Source organism: Sphaerodactylus townsendi, linkage group LG02 (genome assembly GCF_021028975.2).
Source record: "Sphaerodactylus townsendi isolate TG3544 linkage group LG02, MPM_Stown_v2.3, whole genome shotgun sequence".
Taxonomy (NCBI): Eukaryota; Metazoa; Chordata; class Lepidosauria; order Squamata; family Sphaerodactylidae; genus Sphaerodactylus; species Sphaerodactylus townsendi.
In genome coordinates, this window is record NC_059426.1 from 139,401,238 (window position 1) to 139,407,237 (window position 6,000).

The following is a 6,000-nucleotide window of genomic DNA, read 5'->3' on the forward strand; positions in this document are numbered from 1 at the left end:
TCCATCCATCCATCCATCCATCCATCCATCCATCCATCCATCCATCCATCCATCCATCCATCCATCCATCCATCCATCCATCCATCCATCCATCCATCCATCCATCCATCCATCCACCCATCATCAGATGGAAGGAACTAATTATTCCCCTTCTGCTGGTGTGGGAGACATGATTTGTCCCAATAAACTAGAATTTGGCTGGATTGAAGGGCAAGGCTCTCAGCTCTAAATGCAACCATATTTTGTGGCCTGTACACATACTTCCGGGGTAAACATGGGACAAGAAGGAAGTTAATGGAGGCGCTGACTGCTCTCAGACCAAGAAGGACAATCCCTAAGGAGAACCTCTGTTATGAACTCATGAGTTGCGCCAGCTGTGATCATTATATAATCGCTGGAGATTGCTGGAGTTTACTGAACAGAGAAGGAAATGATTAAAAGGGTAAAAGGGAAATGTTTATTAGGAAGTATATCTAGAATAGGAAAGAGGGAAAGATAGCATGCTAGCTAGGAAGAGTCTCTACAATTAATTTCCCTGAAGAAGCAGGAGAGTATCAGTCTAAGCCTAAGAATAGACAAGAGATGACACAAAAGGACAGAGGGGTCACTAACTTTACAGCCCTCTCTCGCTGATTGCTTGCCCACCCCCTGGTGGGTCTTCATCTCAATTCCGTTGCACATTAGACATTGCAACACCTAACATTCCTTCTCAAGATCTAGTGTGCAAAGTCCACAAGATTCATCTTATGTAGACATTCAAACTTCTCTCCAGGTAAGGCTTTAGTGAACGCCCTGCAACCATTTCTTCAATAGGACAGCAATGCAAGTCAACAACTAGGTCTTCACACAGGTTTCTCATGAGATATTTCAGCCATATGCTTGACTCAAACGCTAAGCGATTTCATCACAGTCCTCTTTGCTCTCATAGCATAAGATCAGATCATCCAGTCAGAGTGTTGTCTCTGTACCTTGAATACAGACAAGGTTCTGCTTTGCCTTGTTCAAATCCTTCTTTGGTAAACATCTGATGAAGCTTTTAGTTCCAACACTGGGCTGCCTGTCTTAATCCAAAAATGCTCTTCTGCTGTTTGCACATGAGATGCTTGCCCTTGTGTTGCTCAAATCCTGATGGTTGTTCCATGTAGACCTCTTCATTTATTTTTCCATGTAGGAATGTAGCCTTTACATCTAGGTCAGTGATGGCAAACCTTCTTGAGATTGAGTGCCCAAATTGCAACCCAAAACCCACTTATTTATCGCAAAGTGCCAACACGACAACTTAACCTGAATACTGAGGTTTTAGTTTAGAAAAAACGGTTGGTTCTGAGCCATGCGTTACTCGGGAGTAAGCTTGGTGGTAGTCGATGGCTTTTCTTTGAAGCAACCGTGCAACTCTTCCAATAGGTGAATCATGACCCTAGGAGGTTTACTCAGAAGCAAGCCCCACTGCCAGCAACCGAGCTTACTCCCAGGTAAAGGATGGCGCTTTAGTTCTTCACATGAAAATCAGTGGGGTTTAACAGCGCTTAACAGGGTTACCTACACTGCCTCCCAAAACTAGGTCTTAGGTTTCATGCTAATAATCAAGCCCAGCAGCCCAGGCCAGCCTAGATGTGGGGGAGGGACTCTGTTTGTGGGTGCCCACAGAGAGGGCTCTGAGTGCCACTTCTGGCACCTGTGCCATAGGTTTGCCACCACTGATCTAGGTGGTCAACCTGCATCTTTCTTGCAGCTGCGATGCTCAAGAACAATCTCACAGGAGTATGTGTGATGATTGGTGAAAAGGTTTCATCATACCCTTCTCCAATTTTTTTAGAAAAGCCTTTTGCAATCAGTCTTCCCATGTGTCTTTCCCAGTGGTGTACTGGGCCTAAATGGCTCCAAGGGGCATGACCAGCTCCCCTCATGCCCCCCATGCACACACTCCTGTGCCCCTTACCAGAGCCAGCAGGGAGGCTGGGGGAGACCAGCACTTGGGGGGTGGGGGTGGCTCAGATGGATGCAGTGGCAGCAGGCTGGCTCCTGGGCCTGCCTGCTGCTGGGGCGCTCACCTGGGCCACCCACCACCAAGCCCCCCACCAGCCTCCCTGCAGGCCACCTCCTGCCCTGCAGAAGCTGGCCTGAAGGGAGGCCAAGGAGGTGGGGCTCGACGGCGGGTGGCCTGGACAGGCAGCTCAGGCAGGTGCCATGGCAGCAGGCCAGCTCCTGGGGAGGGAAGGAGCTAGCCTGCAGGGAGGCCAGGGGCATGGCTCAGCAGTGGACAGCTTGGGCGGGCGCTGTGGCAGTAGGCCGGCTCCTCTCTCCCTGGTCTCCCTGGGGGAGTGGGAGCCAACCTGCAGCTGCAGAGAACAACTCAGCTGGTGAGCAGCGCCACAGCATGGGGGGAGCCGCCGGGTGCCAGCTGGTCGCCGCAGGAAAGGCTGGGCGCAGGAACCCAGCCAATGCCTGGCGCCTCCTCCACATGAAGAAACGGCATGCACCTCGGGACATGGGATACCCCAGTTCCCATTAGTGGTACACCACTTGTCTTTCCACTTCCTGTTCTATATCTTGCTTGGTCTTGAAAACCCACTTGCATCCTACTGCCTTCTTTCCAGGTGGTGGTACTATAAGTGTCTATATTTTGTTTTGAGTTAATGCTTCAATCTCTTCTTCTGCATCATTCCTCCACATCTCTGCCTCTCTAGCAAGCACCTTCTGTCCTTTCATGTGAACAGCTCTAGAACCATTTCAAGATAAGCCTATGTTTGTTCTGCTGGAACACCTGGGGCTTGCAACCCCTTCTGGTTGAATAGGCTCTGCAGGTGCTCTGTGTGTGCTGTCCATGGTGCTGTCATCCTCAAATACTTCAAGCGCACTGTCCATGACATTCAGATAGACTGTATCTGGCTGCTGCACTTGATTTTGCTCTGAGGAGGTGAAATCACTGGAATGTTCTTGCTCCCTTTCATCAACATAAACTGCATCACAAATCTTTAATTCACCAGTCTTATGGTTAAGGATTCTGTATCCTTTGCACCCCTGAGCTTATCCTATGAAAATGCCTTCCTGAGATCTATCTTGGAAGAATATAAATGTATGCTTTTGACTGATATACTGTCTGATGGCTCACACTGGGCTTCTGCCCAAACCAAAGCTCATAAGGAGTCTTATCAGCTCCCTTGATTGGCAAACTGTTTCAGAAGTAAGTTGCTGTATTAATGATCTCTGCCCCATATTTATTGGCAGATTGATCTCAAACAACACACATCTGGCCACTTCAGTAACAGATCTATTTTTTCTCTCTGCTTCAGAGTTCATTTCAGGACAAAATAGAATAGTCAATTGATGTTCAATTCTATATCCAGTCGATAATGCTTTCATTCCATTTGAGGATATTTTGAAAAATCATCTATAAAAGTGAGATAATACTTGCTTCCTGATGGGGTTTCTTTTTTAAACGGTCTACACATATGTGTGAATAAGCTCCAGAGGGTATTTTGCTCTTACTTTGCTCAATTCCTTTGCAAAACTTGGTCTTACACTCTTTGTCTTAAGACAAATTTCACTTCTCTCTTTTCTGCTGAGAGCAGTTAGAAATTTGCATATTCTTTGTTAGATTCTGACTCTCAAGTTGTTTTATTGCTTCAAGTGATCTTTAGCTAAAACATCTGTGCCAAAGATTTGAACATTGTCTGTGAATACACTTCTGTACAAGATTCACTTTTTCTGTATCGAAATGCAGAAAATACAACCAATTTTGTTTAGTTCCTTGGGCCACTAATTTTGAGCCACCAGGAATTAAACATTCATCATTGAAGGAAACGGAAAAACCTTGCTCCGTTAAAGCACTTATAGCAATCAAATTACTTGCAAGTGGAAATAATTGCTGATAACGTGATTCTTGTTTATGCTGGGTTGGGGTGGAAAAACCAAGACAAACCCAATGCAGAAGGATGGAGGTATCACTACTTTACAACCCTCTCTAGCTGACCACTTACCCACCCCCTGCTTGGTCTCCTTTTCAGTTCCTTTGCAAGTTAGACATTGCTGTATCCAACAGAAATTATGTGGCTTCTTATGCCAGAGCCACCAAACTGTTTCCTTCAAACTATGGTGCTGATTTGAGTTGTGGCCAAACATATTGCAGACAGCTACCAAAAAAGAAAGGAGAAATCAATGGCAAACAATCAACATCTCCTGACCAGATAGCATCAAGTCTTTCAAGTGACTAACAGTGCCAGCCTAGACAGTTACCCCTTCTAAAACAAGGGACTTACAAGGGTGTGACTTGGTTTGGGATCACATTGTTGATTTATTAAGTGGTCATATAAAAATCTTGAGTGGAGTTTTTAATTCTCCTTGTTTGCTTGGTGATTAGTGTATTTCAGACAGAAGTGGATCTATCAGGGGGTGCGTTTTGCACTGGGCTTGTGCCTGGGGGGCAGAAAATCACCCCACCCCCCACGGTGCCCCCCAGTGCCCCCCCCACACTTACCTTAGTGTAGGCTGGAGAAGCAGCCTATCACCTTCAGAATGAAAATGGCCTGGTGGGAAGTACACTTCCCATGAAACCTTGCAAGCCCCAGGGTCTCATGGGAAGTGTAGTTCCCACCAGGCTGTTTTCAGTCTGAAGGGAACAGGCTGCTACTCCAGCCTACACTAAGGTAAGCGTGTGGGGGGGGGGCGCTGTGGGAGGCAGGGGCAGAAAACACAGAGTACACGCCAGGCGCATTCTGGCCCAGCTATGCCTCTGATTTCAGTTCACTTTCCACCTAAGGAGAACTAACTAACTAGACCTGGCTCATGCAGATCATCATCATTTAAGCTTATATGTTTTGCCATCAGCCACCAAACCCCACTAATTTGAGTTGAAGAGAATCAATTGATTCCCACAGCTTTTTTTTTAAAAAAAATTGGTTACTTCAAAGTTTCTAAGGAGTTTTATGATTGATAAAGTGGTGGTCACATCAATAGGACAGACGTACTGCTCTAGAGGGCCTAATAGGAGCCAACTCCCTTTTGAAGAAATTGGAGTTATTTCCACCTTTAGCTCACATTGAATAGTTATGGTTTTGATCCCACTCCTGTGCCCTCTTTCCCAGGTATCTCAGTGTAATTTGCAGCCAAAACATAATTGGAATATAGATTTTCTCAATCACATTTGCTCCAGCTTTCAAGCAACTGTGCCAGTCATGATTTGATGGTGGATTTGATTGTGAGATCTGAAACATTACTCCAGAATAGCACTGAAATCCTTTAATGTTTTATCCTGTGACAGAAACTCATCTTACCATTTGTAAATAGTTAATAGTGTTTATGAATTCATTACATTTGAAACTTTCATGATATTTTTATCAGGTAACTTTTATATTTTCACTATGTTTTAGTATTCTCAGTGTTTTTAAAGGATCTTTATTTTCATGAATTCCTTAAACTGCAACCTTTAAGGGTATTTTTATGCCGTACGTTTTATATTTTCAGTATTTTTTCAGTATGTATATTTTTTATGAATTCATGCCATTTCAAACTTCAAAGATAATTTTATCAGGTACATTTCATATTTTTAGTATTTTTCAGTAGTTTCAGTTTTTTTGCCATGCAAGGAAAGGGGAGTGAGTGAGGAGTGGCATGCAAGGGAGGGGAGGGGAGGGAAGGGGAGGGGGCTGGCATCTGGACATGGCCCACCCACCTGAGCAGAGGGGGAGGGGAAGGAGTGAGGGGTGGCATGCAAGGGAAGGGGAGGGAGGGGTGGCATACAAAGGAGGGGAGGGAAGAGGGGGCATATATATACAAAAATACATTAACAAAAATACAGCAAAGTAGAAGGTGTTGAGTTTTTCACCTGAGTTCTTTGATCTTCAGCCACATGTGGAAGGCAAACATTTGAACACCCACATGGCCTGAATGCTTTTAGGATCACACCAAATTGGCTAAACATCATCCATTTCTGTGATAGTTGATTGGGTGCTATGCTCTCCATTCCCAATGCTCCTGGGGGCGGGGGAGCCTGAGGCCTTT